Source organism: Barbus barbus (assembly GCF_936440315.1).
Source record: "Barbus barbus genome assembly, chromosome: 12".
Taxonomy (NCBI): Eukaryota; Metazoa; Chordata; class Actinopteri; order Cypriniformes; family Cyprinidae; genus Barbus; species Barbus barbus.
In genome coordinates this window covers 28,658,701-28,677,033 of record NC_136740.1, presented here as the reverse complement: position 1 = coordinate 28,677,033, position 18,333 = coordinate 28,658,701, and the positions used below count along the sequence as shown (strand labels likewise).

At 35.7% G+C, this 18,333-nt stretch overlaps 1 pseudogene across 1 annotated transcript; it reads right to left on the bottom strand.

Moving 5' to 3' along the window:
- Positions 1-34: 34 nt before the first annotated feature.
- LOC306878580 lies at positions 35-16,799 on the bottom strand (annotated as a pseudogene). Its single transcript has 34 exons — positions 16,685-16,799; positions 14,838-15,403; positions 12,953-12,973; positions 12,452-12,511; positions 12,321-12,374; positions 12,192-12,236; positions 12,071-12,097; positions 11,442-11,486; positions 11,312-11,356; positions 8,549-8,602; positions 7,989-8,057; positions 7,709-7,777; positions 7,561-7,629; positions 7,269-7,337; positions 7,116-7,184; positions 6,636-6,704; positions 6,480-6,548; positions 6,309-6,380; positions 6,155-6,223; positions 5,938-6,009; positions 5,757-5,825; positions 4,712-4,780; positions 4,570-4,638; positions 4,378-4,446; positions 4,201-4,269; positions 4,019-4,087; positions 3,830-3,899; positions 3,444-3,524; positions 3,243-3,278; positions 2,412-2,448; positions 1,771-2,311; positions 957-1,027; positions 287-467; positions 35-207 (listed from the first exon to the last, which is right to left on the bottom strand). The product of its transcript is annotated as an uncharacterized misc_RNA (transcript).
- Positions 16,800-18,333: the final 1,534 nt, after the last annotated feature.

Here is an 18,333-nt window from a genome sequence, read left to right as displayed (position 1 = left end):
TTTAACATCAGGTTCAGTGCTCTAATGATAAGACTTACATTTTCACACAGGATTTTCTGCAGGCCTGTTGAGTGTCAAACTGGTTTTTGTTGCCTTGGCAACCCCCAAACCAGAACTGAGCACATGAATCGGCTTTTGGATCAAAATACCATTTAACAACATACTCTCGACACGGACCGGGATCCAGAGGCTGTAGGCATCCCTCCTCTGACACGAGAGAGAAAAATGTATTTACAGGAAGTCAGAATTGCAGTTATTATTTGTATTGTATCACTGAAGCATTTACCTGCAGTAAAATCAAGCTCAGTCCCATATGTGACCTGTTTGGGCCGGTCCAATGATGTGAGAGGGAAATCTGGGAGGAGGTTCAGCTCGTTTCTTTCCAAATATGGTGCTATAGTGCCGATAATGTCAGTGCCGTCTGCTTTGGGATCATAGTAGGGGAACAACTCTCCAACTGCACCTGGCTGATTGGTTTATTTTAATAATATTAAATATGTATATGTTCGTATGCAGTCATAACTAGAGTACTTTGATAATAATAGTTGGAATGTTTTTTTTTATTTTGACAAATGATTTTTAAATATACAAAATAATTCAAATATTTTAGTCTATTCATATGAATTCAAAAAACGGCATGCATAAAATTAGAAGGAAAAATACGTTTTTAGATACTATCTAATATGGCTTATAGATCATGTTTTTAAAACTGAAGCAAGTGCCAGTCTCTAAATTAATATAAAATCATAAAAACAGCATGTGTAATAATAATTAGAAAGTTATTATTTTTTAAATAATAATACGTTTATATTTAAATAAATTTCACACTGCATAACTTTTTGTTGTTGTTGACTATTTAAAATCAAATATGGCACCTCTAGCCTTATATAATAATAATAATAATATTATTAGTTTTTTTTTAATACACGTGTTGGCTGAAGAGTTTGTGAGTTTACCTTGGAGGTGGTGCTGAATATCGATCCATCAATGTTCTCACAGATCTCTTGAAGCAGTTTACTTTCCACTTCTAGACCACAGAGACAGAAAACATGCATTAATTAATGTGATCCTGTAGCTTAGGCATGTCAAAGTCATGGGTTTGCTAACAATGAAAGGCATTTCATTTTAAACCATTGCTTCACACCAGTCATAATCCATAGTAACACTTCATGCAGTGAAAAAGTACACCTCCTGTTGTCCTCTCACATTAAAATCCACCAACATTTTTTATTTTTTTTGGACTGCTTTCATTTATAAACGTTGCTTGATCTGTGCAGATTTCTCTCTTGATTCGGACGAGATTACTTTCTCACTGGAGAAAGCAATATTATGAATAGAGGGCTGATATGTTACAGAAGCAATGGTATGAAGTTAAAAACGTCTTGGATTTGTTTCTCAAAAACACACGGCTTTTCACTTCACAATACATTAACCAATGGACTGAAGGATTACTTTTGGATTATTGTGATGTTTTTATCTGCTGTTTGGACCCTCATTCTGACGGCACCCATTCACTGATTTGATGTAATGCTAAATTATTCCAAATCTTCATGAAGCAACTACATCTTGGATGGCCTGAGTCAGTTACTTTTTAGCAATTTTTCAATTTTGGGTGAACTATACAGTACCTTACATCTCCAGAATACTGCCACAAAACATGATTTCTATTTTCCTCTTGTTAAAAACCATTTGTTCAATTCTCAGCAAATTTTCATATGTAAATGCTGGTGCATATATTAGGCCTTTTTTTTTGCAAATCAGCAAACATACCAGGAAGCATTCTGAAGTCCTCTATGGAAAACATTTTGACATGCTATTGACTTCAGCTCCTGCTTAAAATCATCATAGATGGGGTCGCTTTGATTCACCACTCCAATAACCAACATGGTTATATTGGCCGAATGGGCCTCTCTGACCGCATCCTCCAGCTTCACCGTGTCCCGATGATCTGTCTGGCCGTCCGTAATGACCACAGCCACTTTCCTCACACCGTGCCGAGCAAAGCGGAAGATCTCATTGGCCTTTCTGATACCACTTCCTGTGTAAGTGCCCTCCCCAATGTAGGGCATCCTGCGAACGGCTGCTTTCACTTCATCACGACTTAAGCGCTCTTGTATGCTTGTGACCACCAGGTTAATGTGGCTGTAGAGAACCACGCCGACTCGCGTGACCTCCGGACTGACTGATGCGCGGTCGATCAAGGTGTTCACAAAGTCTTTAATGACCTGAAAGTTTTCTGGGCCGACGCTCTCAGAGCTGTCAATCACAAACACCAGCTCCAGAGGCCGTACTCTGCAAATCCGGCCACAGCCTGACAAAAGACAATAAATCATTCCAACCAAATCAGTTTTGGTGTGATTCACCACAAAGCAATCAAATTTAGCGAAAACATCTCCAATTTGAATACTTACCACAAATAGATCGGATTAAGCTGATTATTTCCTCTCTCTGCAAAATACATGAAAATCTTGTTATTGAAGTGCTCCATTTCTCTTTCACACTAGCTTGTAGTAGTGTTACTGTTCTATGATTGTTCATTTATAGAATTAGCTTTTAGTTTTTATATTTTCAGTTTTCAGTTTGATTTTAAGTTTGAGTAATTTTGTTATTTTTAATAAAATAGTATAACTGAAACAAAGCTTAAATTATACAAAATAGATGATTATATTTTTATATATATATATATATATATATATATATATATATATATACACACACACACACACATATACATTGTTTAGCTTATGCACAATATCAAAATGTTTTGTATGCATTAAAAACACACTGTAAATTAAATTAAATTTATTTAAATTGTAAATAAAACTAAGATTATTGAAATATGTTTAACAATAAAATACTACTTTAAGTCTTTTTATTTAAACAGCAACAACAAAAAAACATTTAATTCAATGTGTTGAAACAATTCAGAAATCGAAAATACTAGTAAATTTCACAAATAATTACAAATAAATCATACACCAATTTGCAGATGACCAAAATGAGTAAGCACTGTGTGGAATACTATATCCAATGCAATGCACTTTACCTTCCACTTACATTATTTAGTCAAATCATTTTTATACAAAAATAATAATGCAATTTTTTTTTTTTACAACTGGCATGAGGTCATGCAACAACAGCATAATACTTTTATTATTAGTAGTATTATTATTTATTTATTTGGCTCTAGAACAAATTACTGTAATCCAAAATGAATTCTTTATTGACATCTGTGTACATACCGTGAGACCAGGTTCTCCTTTTGTTCCTGTATTACCCTGCGATTATAAAACAATGTTCAGGTGGGTTAAAGGTAGGTAAATAATGCAGTGATGTGTCTTAAGCAATGCTTGGAATTATCAGCTATCATAATGCTTAAAGATTAAAAAGCAAGTCTCGCGTGAATGATTGATGATCAAATTTTCCTTCTCGGTTCTTCTCACCGGTGGTCCTGTATATCCTGGTTCTCCCTGGCTTCCTCTGTCTCCTGTACGTCCTTGTGCTCCGGATAACCCACGATCCCCCTACAACAGAGTAGTTACATCAAAGGAGCTTTGCACTGACAGTTTTGGTCATGTTTTCAAGTCTGACATGATGCAACATTTTTAATTGCATGCAAGTGCATATACTGTAAGTTTGGCATTATAAATAACCAGTTTTGTGGTAAATAGTGGCTAATAATTCATTTTGTGTTTGATGGAAGAAAGAAAGTCCTACAGGTATGGGATGACATGAGGGTGAGTGAATGTAAGTGTGTGAAGGATTCCTTTAATGATAAGCTGTACAAAATATAAATGCATGCTAGCAGTGGGTATATGACTCTCCTCACCTTCTGCCCCGGCAGACCCTCTCCAGGATAACCCTCTTGGCCCCTGTAAACCCTGATATCCAGGATCACCCTGTACGAAAACATAATACATGTGGATTAAACAGTTTGAGTATTTCACTGTTGTACATCATGCTGTAATGAGTTTCTATGAATACTGTATTCTGTTGATAAGCCTCAGATTCCTGTTACCTTTGGTCCTTGTATGCCCTCTCCTGGTAATCCTGGAGGACCAGCTGGACCAGTCTGACCAATGGAGCCCTGCAGACCACAAAATCACTTAAGAGCACACCTAAATATATCTGCAAACACATCTAATGACTCATTCATCAGTGTATTATCAAATCATGGAGTGTTTATGATATGCCTCCTACCTTTGGCCCCACTTGCCCAAGACCTGGCGCTCCAGCAGGCCCTGGGGAACCTGGAGGGCCTCGATCCCCCTATGACAGAACATATGAATTAATTAAATTCTTTAATAGAATGTTTTTTTTAAAAGATTCAAATGTTTACATTTTCTAAAGAAAACTGGTGTTATGCAAGCACCTTACCTTTGGTCCAGGTAAACCTGTTCCCTCTGGCCCGATCTCTCCTGTAAGACCAGGCAGACCTGGTGGCCCCTATTAAATCATATGGGCGAAACATACATTATACTGTTATATTCCCAGCTGGTACGTCAGATTAAATACAAACTGTATAAATGTAACATTTGCATGAATAATATTCTTTGTAATGATATTTACAGGTAGGCCGGGATAGCCTTCTCCCTTCAGCCCTGGAGGTCCAATGGGTCCTCGTAGCCCTATTTCACCCTAAAGACAGACGAAATGCATTATCTTAATAAAAAAACAACAATACAGGTTTCTGCTAGGGTGTCACTCATACCTTCGGCCCTGCAATGCCTATCCCTGGTTCTCCAGCAAGGCCTGGTGGACCGACCGGCCCTGGATCTCCCTACATGGTATTGAGATCTCATGATCAATTACATACACATATAGCCCAAACAGTATTTAGACGTTTATGCCACATTAAGAATATATGAATGAATATTTGAAAAAAGTTGCAATGGAAGTAAATTGGCCTTCATTCAAGAGCAATCTAAAAATGTGTTGGCTCAAGAAATGAATAAAAGAAACAGTTTGCATCATTTTTTACTTCTGATTAAATTGTTCAACCAACAAAACTGAGTTAGAAAAACTTAACAATTTGTAACATAAACATATTTTTAGTTGATTATTAACACATTTTTATGATTTTGTTTTAGTCCAAATCCACAGCTATCATAGCACCTGCTAAATGTAACTTATATATTTAATGAACCAGTGTGTTACTACTGGTCACTGGCATTAGTCATTGCGAGCCTATAGCGATTACCTTCATGTGGTCTACTCTTCAGCACAATGATAACCACATAAACTTCAACATCACCGAAACTCTTTCAATTGTCAAACATAACAGCATTAAACATTAACAGGGCTTTCCCTTCACTACAAAAAAAAAAACACACATAAAATAATAATTAATTTGAACATTTATTCTCCATATCTAGTCCTGTGCAAAACATACCCAATTTCCAAAGTTAACAAGACAATTTTATTGAGTTACTACAACTTAATTTTTAAAGAAGTTCAGTTAACACAGATATTTGAGTTTAAATTACACACAATATTAAGTTACTGTAATGATCAACAGAACAGAATGTTTGCAACTTAAAAGGTTTAAATGATTCAATTAGAATTTTTAACTTGCAACCATGCATTTATATAAGTTGTGTTAAACAGGGTCCCTGAATAATCGTTTAGAGTGAGAAATGTGTGAAAAGCATGTATTTTAATTTTCATAAATTACTCAGTAAAAAGTGGACAATTTTTATTTTATCTTATTTTTGATACAGCTTGTATTTACCCCCCCGGGCATTTCTTAAACGTACCTTAGGTCCCGGTATGCCCCTGCCTGGAGGCCCAGAAACACCTGGAACTCCAACATTCCCTGGTTCTCCCTATTTTAAATGAAAGATAATGTAACTCAGTAGAATATTGGCAATCACAGAGACACGGGTCTTTTCTTTGTGTGGTATTTTGTTTTTGTTAAGATGAATGGATTGTTTTCACCTTTGCCCCTGCTGGTCCAACTGGTCCCAACGGTCCTGGTTGGCCTCTGGAGCCCCTCTCCCCTCGAACCCCCTATTGAAGGAAGAAACAGCCTATTTAATACATTTAATGTGTGATCACATCATTTTAGATCATGTAATGTGTATATACATATACAATAATGTTTAATATTCTTCAGTTTTGTCTGAAAAATCAATAAAGCACATCCATACATTACCTTCTCTCCTGGCAGGCCTCTTCCAGGAGGTCCGTCTTGTCCTTTGGGTCCTGGTAAGCCTAAATCACCCTAAAGTAAACAAGATATCATAGAGTATATTATAAGATGTATGTAAAGCTATCCCTCACTAACATGCCATTAAGAGCATTCTGACCTTTGGTCCCATGGCTCCATCTTCTCCTGGTACACCTGCCTCACCTGGTAAACCTCGTAATCCAGATTCACCCTATGGCATCAACCCATAAAAACAACTCTGATTTCACTATTTGATACTTTATTCTGTTCTTTCATGTCATGTAACAGCTTAGTTGAAATGACAACTCACTTTGGGTCCTGGTTCTCCAATTCCTCTTTCTCCAGGAGCTCCATGTTCTCCAGGAAACCCCTGCTCTCCCTGAGAGGAAACAAAACGAAAACACAGTGTAGATATACAGATAGATAGACGGATGGATGGATGGATGTTTGTATGGTGCAGTTTTACCTTTGGTCCCATGAGTCCTATCCCAGGATTCCCTCTTTGACCAGTAGGACCGGCTGGTCCCTGATTCCCCTTTAGATATAAAGGTAAAGATGACAATTAGGAAAAGAAGTGGTTGCTTGGGTCTTTTCTGTTGGTTTGTCAGACATTTCTAGTGATTACTAGTGTCTTCTGGGTTATTTCTAGGATATTTATTGTGGTTCCTTGGGTCTTTTGGGTAGCTAGCTGGACATTTCTAGTAGTTGCAAGTGGCTCAAGTGGTTTCCATTCATTTAGAAAAGTAATAGCACACTTCTTCCAGCAAGCTGCATGATTTCAGGTATCATTTATGTCTGTAGCACAAACCATGCATGTTGTTTAGGATTTAATCAGATGATTAACCCCATGTATGATCACTAGTAATAGTGAAGCTTGTGTCAGCTACTGTAGCACCACTAGTACAGGAATATTGGTATCAAAATTCAAATCCAGAAAAATAAGTACTTTCTCTCCTTGAATCCCCGTGCCAGGCATTCCTAATGGTCCAGATGATCCAGGAGGTCCCGCATCGCCCTACAAGGACGCATTCAGGGGCTAAATTAAATGTGAAATGGGCTTTTACATAGACAAGTAAGGTTTCACACAACTGTGACATACCTTTTCACCTTTAACTCCATAACCTGGGGGTCCACGTCCACCTGTAGCACCGACATAGCCGCGGTCACCCTAAGACACAAGCACAATAACAGATTCAAAGGTGATATTTCAATGTCTTTGTTCACACAACCATTAAAGGGTAATAATAACTTAGAGGTCTTTATTGGTATCGTTGGTTCCATGGAGATCCTTTAAGATTCGTGGAATATTTCCATTCCACAAAAGGTTCCTTATAATAGAAAAAAGTTCTTTAGATTATTAAAATATTTTTATAACAATTAAAGCTGCTCACCTTTGGCCCAGGAAGTCCTTCGCCTGGAGCTCCTGGGTTCCCCTGTGCTCCTGGTAAACCTGAAGGACCCTACATTGATGCGTGCATCATTATGTCATTATAATCTACAGATGCATGTTTAGAAGTCATATAAGCTGTTTTTACTTACAGGTTGTCCTGGCTGACCAACGCCAACCTGACCAGGAAGACCTGGTCTTCCTGGGTTCCCTTTGTCTCCCTAGAACAACCACACCACAAGTAAGTTTAAGAGATCTCAAAAAACTGAATAAAATACATTTTTGATGAATAGAAAGTTTGAAGAACAGCATTTATTTGAAATGGACATCTTTTGTAACATTATACGTGTCTTTACTGTCACTTTTGATCAATTCAATGCATCCTTTCTAAATAAAAGTATCAATTTCTTTCAAAAGTCCTGAGAAGTTTACCTTTGGACCAGGGAATCCGACTCCTATATCTCCAGGTGGGCCAGATGCACCAATCGGCCCTCGATCACCCTTGGAACAGTCCGAAGGTTAGTGATTCATTTGGATCTTCATATGAATTTAAAGTTCATGTAAATTTAAAGCTGATATATTTTTTGCTAAATCTCAGCCATCTTGGGTACATGTAACATTGCTACTTTTATTTTAAGTCGTAATATTCATAACAACAGTCTACTAATAGCATGAGGTGTGGTGAAAGGGTTCAGTACGTTTTCTCTCACGTGTATTCCAACTGACATTTACAGAGCATAAAGGCACCCCTTGTGTCTAATAGTTTAGGGTTTTTCCATTTGAATGTGCTATTATATAGTTGTCAGATTTTCAAGGCACTCTTTGTTAAAGCTTCTTGGCCAAACACGAACGGCAAAAGATCTGAATTTAAACAGACATGGAAACATCTCTAAAATGTCATTCTTTACCACCAGATCTCTGTCTCTATTTAAGTCACAAATATGTCAGTTGCAGACGTCTCACTGGCAAAGAAATAGAAGATATGATCCTACTTTAGGTCCTGCTGGACCCTCATGTCCCTGGTCTCCTGGAGGCCCTTTCAGACCCTGATGAAATAATGAAGAAATAGGTTGAAATTTATGTTGAAATTTTACTAAAGGTATAGTTCAGCCAAAAAAAATATGTAGATGAGTTTGTTTCTTCATCTAAACAGATTTGGACAAATTTAGTAATACAACACTTGTTCACCAATGGATGCTCTGCAGTGAATGGGTGCCGTCAGAACGAGAGTCTAAACAGCTGATAAAAACATCACAATAATCCACAAGTAATCTACACAACTCTAATAACTCCAGTCCATCAATTAATGTATTGTTAAGCTAAAAGCTGTGTTTGTAAGAAACAAATCCATCGTTAAGATATGTTAACTGCTAAACGTTTGCTTCTGGCAAAATAGTCCATAATTCCATAATTTATAATAAAACTAAAACATTTTTGCTTGTAAACAGTGCTTTGAAGTTAAAAATGCCTTGATGGATTTGTTTCATACAAATACACATCTTTTCACTTCACAAGACATTAATTGATGGGCTGGAGTGGTGTGGATTGCTAGCGGATTATTGTAATGTTTTTATCAGATGTTTGGACTGACGGCACCCATTCACTGCAGAGGATCCATTGGTGAGCAAGTGATGTAATGCTAAATTTCTCCAAATCTGTTCCGATGAAGAAAAAAAAAAAAAATCTACATTTTGGATGGCCTGAGGACTTGAGAAACTTTCAGCAAATTTTATTTTTTGGGTGAACTATTCCTTTTACAATTCTTCAACCATATGCCTAGATGCAATAAACACTAACATGGGATAATATGGCATTTTAAGGCTGCTAGATGCCTGTTAAAATGTGGGTTTTGACGGACTTGATCCAGTCAATCTGAACTATTCGGTCTCTTCACTAATCCCACTGCACAAAGTCGGCCTCAGAAAAAGAATAATATCCTGCAAGCCTGGATTCACTGCTTTACATGTGTACATTAGCATAGGATTACGAGCGATCTGCCGATCACATTCCATAAGTGCAGGGTGGGGAAACAGCCACTGACTGCCACGATCGCCACGTTTGTGATGAAACAACTTGTTATACAACTAATGCATTTAATTTTATATTTATAAATGGATGTATAAACTGTATAAAGAGATTTTAGAGATTATGACATGTGTTGGCTGTTTTGAGCTTTAAATCTTCTGATTGTCAGCATCTTACTCAACACTTCTTTTCATTTATTTTTTTAAGTTTAATTAAGCTTAATGTTCTTGTTTATAGATCAACTCTGTCTAACAAAGTTTTTCAGTAAATTAACACAATATGGCAGTTGGGTACTAAAATGTGTCAATTCTGCACTAGAATTGTTTCTTTATAAACAGTGGCATAAAAAGTAGTTATATTCATACTAATTTTTGTCATGAAACTCTAGATGGCGCAGACTGATAGGTAATAATTCAGTTCATCACATCATTATTCACATGGTGCAGCAGTTTGGTTTCTTATTGCATCAGCAGCCAATGAGCTCGCTGCTCAACATTCAAAGATTTGGCTAGTGTTTGCTGTAGCAGTTGCAGCACAGAAACCCTGCACCTTCCCCAGCTCCACCCGTATAGATCTGCTACGGCGTAATTTAATGTATGTTACATGGGGATTATTTCATATACATGTGTGCAGCAGCAGTATTTCTTACATGCTCACAGCAGCATGTCTGTGGATGTACTGCCAGTTATACTCACAACAGCGTAGCTGATCTATTCTTTTGGCCTGTCCCAGACCAAAGACGGGATACTGGGGCAGAATAATTATTTTTGTTGTTTGCTTTATTGTACTGTACTCTGCAGTACATCAAATTGAGGAATAAAACATTTGGGGAGTACCACAAGCAACACTTATTACTGTTTTTTGTAGTATTTTAATTGATTAATTGTTTGTGTGTGTGTCATGTCTGAGAGCAAAGTTTGTTTTTTCAGCAAGATTGAGTTGTTTTGAGTGGATAGCTTCATTTTGACCTGAATATAGGAAGTTTGGAGAATTGAGTTAAAAATGATGGATTTGTGTTTACTGTTTTGAGAATACGAGGCATAGTTTCAAGAAATGTGTTTCAGCAGTTGAGAAAAACTGCAATGTCCCGCATATTAATAACGGCTCCCTGAAAGCACTGACATATATTTTTCTTGTATATTTCGTATTTATTCCCCTTACGGTTGCCGTAGTACACATCATTACCTTTCCGAATACCGGATTCGGGCACATCCCTAATAATTGTACATATATGGACAAATAATGCAATTATCATTTATACATAATGTTAACAGTTATATTCTAAATGTCAAGAAAAAGAATGATGAGAGAGCAACTTTTAAGAGCAACATTGATTAAAATTAATAAATACATAAATTCATTCAATGTGACTGTCTGTGAGATATGTCATAATTAAATAAATAATGTATTATTTTTGACTATAATTTTTGTCTGCTCTTGCAAAAATGTCCTAAATTTATTTATTTATTTAGTTATCAAAATCTCTTTTGATATTGGAGTTATTTTGTGTCAAAAAATGTAATTGAAAAAAAGTATTTCATAATTTAGAACATAAATACCATAGAGAATTTTATGCCGCCTTTACAAAGACAAGGTTTACAGATTCAAATTAAATACTAAAGCAACTGAATAAGTATCCTACAGTATAAAAAACAGTGTATACTAATTCAGCTGAAACCTTCAGTGTGGCACGTAATATGTCATGTAAATGGTAAATGTTTATACTGTGCCTGCTCTCCTCTGGGGCCCCTCGGCCCTGGAGGCCCTTCGGTGCCCTGTGAAATACAATAAAAACTATTTATTAATCATGACTTCTGTATGCTAGAATATAAATATTTGAGGTCAGTACAGAAGATGTACCGTATGTCCCTTTTGTCCTGGTGGTCCACAGTTACCTTGATCTCCCTAAAACATGACTCAGGTCTTAGTGATTGCATTGTGGAACAGAATGTGTAAGAACAGTGATAGTAGCATTAATAATTCCAGTGAGAATATATGAATTTTGCAATTTTATTATATGTGCACAATATAAATTTAGCATACACTACTGGTAAAAAGTTTGGAATAATTAAGATGTTTTTGAAAGAAGTCTCTTATGCTCACCAAAGCTGCATTTATTTGATCAGAAATACAGAAAAAAAATTATATTGTAAAATATCACAATAAAAAAATATATGTTACAATAATAAATGTATTCCTGGGATGCAAACCTGACTTTTCAGCATCATTACTCTAGCCTTCAGTGTCACATGATCCTTCAGAAATGTTTGATCAAATAAATGCAGCCTTGGTGAGCATAAGATACTTCTAAAAACATAAAAATATCATAATATATTCCAAACCTTTGACTACACTATCCAATTTTGTGACAAAACGTTTCACTTTTTGATCTGCCACCATGAGTCTTCAAGATTATTCTGTATGTAGCTGTTAATGAATTAATTGCAATAATATATGTATATGTGAAATATAAATCTCTGAGGTTTCACCTTATCACCTTTGAACCCAGATCTTCCCTGTGGATGAGGAACCAGGAACAGAAACAGTGTTGGTCAGAAAGTCATTGATAACACAGACTGTATAAAGTGACCATATGAAGATGTGATGTACCTCTGGACCATTGATTCCTGGAAGACCAGGTGCTCCTGTTTCCCCCTGTAAAACAGGTCAGACCAACGAGTCAACAGCCCTAAACTACAGATCTAATAATCATAATTACGTAATTATTTTCACTCTCACCCTTGAGCCTTTTTGACCAGGTGTTCCTTCATAACCTTGCTCTCCTTTTTTACCCTAAACGAAGTAGAGTTTTTGTCAAGAATGACACTAATAAATGAAAATTGCCTCAATTTCATCCCAGCGATACTCACAGGAGCTCCTGGAGGACCACGTTCACCTTTCTCACACAAACACACCGGTGGCCGAGGACACTGAATACAACCAACAGATAGTTTGCAATCAGCATTTTAAAATTAATTCACCCAAAAATGAAAATTCTGTTATCGTTTACTCACCCTCATGTCATTCCAATCTTGTATGAGTTTATTTCTTCTGCTGAACACAAAAGAAGATATTTTGAATAATATTGGTAACCAAACGTTTGACGGTATCCATTGACTTCCATAGTAATTCTTCCCCTACTATTGAAGTCAATGGGGGCTAACAACTATTTAGTTCTTCAGAATTCTTCAAAATAACTTTTTTTGTGTGTTCAAAATATGAAAGAAACTCATACAGGTTTGGAACGACACCAGGGTGAGTAAATGATGAATTTTCACATTTAGGTGTATGGTCCCTTTAAGAATGGACCTTTTTTGGTATAATATGCCTTGTTTAGTCAAATCAAATATTCTTGATAGTCCAGTACTTACTTCATTCTTTGCAGTTATTTCCTGAAAAAGCAATGAAAGGAGAAATAAGAATTAGAACACAAATCACAGTATCAAAATTAATTCAATTTATTGTCAAATCCCGTGCATGGCATGGGAAACTTTGATGCATTTCTAAGAGGCCTGTATCACAGACAGTGCTTGACATTTCATGAGCGACAACCCCTTCTGTGTTTCTGTGGAAAATCCCCCACACCCACTGATGTGTGAACCATGCATCAGGAGTCAGGACAGCAAACTGAACACTGGATGTCAAACCCTCACAAATCAAATCAAATCAAATCAAAGCATCTGTTATCTGACCCAAAATAGCAGCAACATTTCCTGTAGGCTGGAATATAGAAACAGAAAGCATTTCAGCTGGAGTTAATGTGAGAAATGAGTGTCGTGTGTCCAAGATGTTTTTAGCACTTATTACCATGTTGCTTCCCAAATATGCAATATGGGTGGCTGCTTGGTGGTTTCTTATTAACCTAAATCACAGGTGTGTGTTAATCAGCATTTTACATAGTCTTCGAACATGGCTATTCAGAATTTAGAAAAATGGGCGGCTAATATAGTTTAGATTTTTAGATGATACAATCAAGCACTTTAGATTCAGAATTTTGAATTATCCAAAACTATTCTGTGTTAGATGGTTTTTCATTTTCATAGAGTTTCTTTTTATTATTTTTATTATTAAAATGTGTGCTCTGGAATGCAAAACTTCTTTGTCCAGAGTACTAGTGGGCCATTTGTGTTTTTACTTGTTTGTTTGTTAATTTTTCTCCTTAGGTCTAAGGCTGGACATATAATTAAAATAAAATCTAAATAAAAAATATATTACAAATTATATATTTCTAATATATTGTACTAATAATTTTATATTAGTTTTGTAATATTTTTATAAATCTTAATTCAAATAAATTTATTGTTGCACAAGGTGATTTTATGTTATATATAATTTTATTTTTTATTTTTTATTATATTTATAGATTTTTTAATCTATTTGTATATAAGATTTTTCATATTCTTATACATTTTAATTATAATAAGTAATTAATTAATATCATTCTGTTTGCACAGAAATTATATATAGAAGTTATATATGTAAATGTTTAATATTTTTATTATAGTAATAATTTATGTTAGCATACTCTGTTCTGTTGCACAAAGTGATATATTATCTTCATGGAACATGATCTTTACTTAATGTCCTAATGATTTTTGGCATAAAAGAAAAATCAATCATTTTGGCCCATACAATGTATTTTTGGCTATTGCTACATATATATCCCAGCGACTTAAGTCCAGGGTCACAAATCATGATTTTATTTGATGCAAAATGCTGATGTATCTCAATAGTGATTGAAAAGTAGGGATGTGCCCGAATCCGAAATTTGGAAAGGTAATGATGTGTAGCCTACTACAGCAACCGTAAAGGGAATAAATACGATATATACGAGAAAAATATATTTCAGTGCTTTCAGGGAGCCGTTATTAATATGCGGGGCATTGAAATCACTTATGCATGTGTCTCTCTCTGTTTATGTGGTAAGCGAAATTTTATGTACTGGAATGTAACAGGCCACTGCTAGCAAGGGGCTAACCATGTCCCTTTTGTGGCTCTGTAGAACGCATCATTCGTTTTTCCGTACCTTTTCCGAATTGGCTATTCGGGCACATCCCTATTAAAAAGTATTAATTCCATTTCTCAATTCAGCATTGATTTATTTTGTTTATCATATAATTGAATTGTGCTATTTGAATGCATCTTTTATATTCTATTATATTTTTAATTGATTACTTATTTGTATTTATGATATGGGCTCCTCATGTCTGATCTTGCTAAACCTAATGAGTCTGACAGATGAAGTGAATGTCTCACAAGCTGCTGCAGGAGCCGTTCCTCCAGTTTGGGGTCAGTGAGGCTGTGGGAGTACTGTTGCGCTGGGCTGCTCGCTATGACCCGCAGTTTGGCACTGTTCACGTTGTCCTTTGCCAAGTTTGATAAGCCGATTGTGAAGATTTTTATGCTGTGGCCTTTGGCCTCGGCGACCGCCGTCATGATGTCAGGATTCCGCGGATGATCAATGCCGTCAGTCATGAGCAGGGCGACCCTCACACTTTGCTCCTTGGTCTCACTGGTGAAGAGTTGAGTGGCGTTGGATATGGCGTATGTGGAGTACGTTCCCTGGCCGATGTAGATGGCATCCTCCAATCTGCTGAGGAAGACGTCAAGGTCCTGCCAGTCTCTGAAGTGCTGGTCGATATGGACTGAGCTGCTGTAGTAGATGAGCGCCATACGAGTTTTCAGATGCCAGTCAGACACCTGCATCTGTGCCACTCGCTTGCTGAAGGAGCGCACAAATGCTTTCTCTCGATCGAACAGAAGGCCCTTCGCACTCTCTGAGCTGTCCAGGATGAATGCGATCTCTAGTGTGCATACTAAATCTGAAATTGAGAAAAACAAACAAACCATAAACTCACACTTTATTGGTATTATCTATTATGGTTCCATGAGGATCCTTTAACATCTATGGAACCTTTCCATTGGACAAAATGTTCTATATAGTGGAAAAACGTTCTTCCGATTAAAAATGAAATGTACTTGAATGGTTCTTTAGAGAGGTTTTTTGGAGAACCAAAAATGGTTCTTCTGTGGGATTGCTTTGAAAAGCCTGACATATTAAATAATAGCCAGAATGTTTTTAAAGACAAATACAAAATAAAAAAATGCTTTTGTTTTAATGTGTTTGTTTTGAGTAGCGTGATATAAGAGAATGTGGAGCTCAAAAGGAGGAAAAACAGCTCTCTGATATTTATTCTGATAGCTTGTAATGTAAATCAATGAGATGTTAACAGTATCATCTTAACAGTAACATAACAGTATAGCAGACTACTTAAAAAAATGCATATAAATATCAGCTGTCACTTTAAATCTCCCAGTAATATGTCTTAGTAAGATATTTATATGCTTAGTTTTATGATCTAAAATCTGTAGTAAACATATAATGCAATGCAATACAATGATGATTGAGAGATGAACAACAAAATTCCTCAAAAGCCTGATGATCGTTTTTGATACTCACATTTTAACATGGTTTTTTTTCTGAAAAAAAGGGATAATAAAGTAAACCTGAAGCTGTTTAAGTCCAGGAAGTGTTCAATTTGCAATATTACTAAAGATATAAAAATTATTCTTATGTTGACTTTATAAAAATGTCACAGCAAAAAAGACAGGTGAACCACAACCTGAAGATTTTACAATTGCATTAAAAGGCCTTTTACTTGTTAAAAAGTTTAAACTAACAGAAACAGAAGGCATGTATTAGATTGTGTACAAGAGGTTTTTTAGTGCAGTTTTGATCATGTTGACCATTTAGAGTGCTTAGAAATTTGTGTATCAAATATGATACAGTAGGCTTTATAGGGTTTAGAGTGATGGGGTACAAAAGTCTGAGACCACACACAAAAATGATTTTATATTGCCTTTTCTCTAATTAAGTCTAAAAATTCTCATCACAAGTTATATTATCATCATAACAATTTGAGAAAAGTTTAGCCTATCTGGTTTGTCTTGAGACTTTTCCTGGAAAAAAAGTATTTTAGTTACTCTTGTTGTTGTTTAGAATAAACTATTGAGATATTAAAGATATCTAACATTGTTTTTTTGCATGCAATAAGCCAACACAAGCAATACTCTGACACTGAATGAAACACTGATGCGTTTACCATTGTCCTGTTGTGTGGTGAGGTTCAGTGTTTCTCCCGACTGTCTTCTGTTCTGGCATCTGGCCGCAGGTATAAGCAGCCAAAGCAGCAGGCACAGAACAAACCCTTTGGACATGCTTTCATTCATATCTAACCTTAAAGACAATCAAAGAAAAGTCCTTCAGACCTTCTGTGCATCTTTAAAATGTGTGCGTATTGTGCATTACAAAGTCCAGCAAAAGTGACTAAAAAAATTTTCTTGTTTGATGAATCCACACTTTTAATGCTAGAAGCTCAACCACAAGCAGGTCCTTGGATATTTTTCATCAAATGTAATAAAGTTTAATAAATCAGGTGATGAATCTTGTGCATCAATATTGTTAACAGATCAAAGGCTAATAAAAATCCACAAATACATCATGCAATAAGGTCAGATGCAATGTTTAATTCTATGTTTAGTTTTGTCATATAATGCTGAAATGCTTCAAGCAGGTTATAATATCTCAAAATGTGTGAAACTGATATCAGAACAATAATATACAGAAAAGATAAAGCACTTACCTTGTCTGTTATGCAAATCTAGCGAGTATCCACATGCTCACGTCTCCTGTATGGAGCACATTCTGTTCTGACTGACATCAGTCCTGTGCTGAACATCAGCCCAATATCACAATCCCAACAATCTGATGCCTGACTGAACACACACACACACACACACACACATACACCCTGTATAGCACCGGACAGCCATAATTCTGGGGTTTATTTACATAATTTCAGGCTCACACTAATACAATGAAATACATTTATAGTACACCTGTTGTATTATAGTATAAAAATATAATAAATACACTTTATAATATATTTTGGTAATGCAGTGTGATGTTGAACAGGAGATAAGCAACATAAACACTCTACTCTTATCTCATGTTTACGTGTTTTGGAGATGAATGCTGAGAGATTGTTTGGAGGACGATAACATTTTTCCCAAAAGCTTCTGTTCCTTGACAACAATTCATATAAACGGCGCCCCGTGGAATCTGGAAAACATGCAGGAACCTCCTGAGATGTGACTCATCTGAAGTGTTCCAAGACTTTTAAAGACACATATGTCATTAATTACTCATCCTCATGTTGTTCCAGAACTTGTATGTTTGTGAATTTATTATTTTTATGACTTTTTAAAAATATTTTTATAGCATTACGAAGTCACATAAAAACCTTCACTTATCACTAATTCCAAATAAGCTATTTGTTGTGATTCTTTTGTCCCCCAAAATGTTTGATGTTAAAAATGTTGAGATTTACATTAAATTAACATTATCACCAAACTTTGCATGAATAAACCTGTAGAGGGCAGTGAAGCTTTCAAATCAAAATTTAAACTAGAGCTTCCACCACATAAGAAAAGATAACAAAATGTGAAATTATGAGATACTAAAGTCATAGAAAGTCATAATTATGACACAAAAACCAAAAATTTCGACAGAAAGTCTGAAATAAAAGGTCAAAACTGTCACAAAAACTCAACATTTTGACAAAAAGCCTTAATTGTTATGAAACATATAACATTATGTATGACTATAACATTAAGTCGTAATTGCGAAATTGATATGAAAAGTAAAACTTGTAAATTAATGACATAAAAATGTAGTTACGACATAATTCAA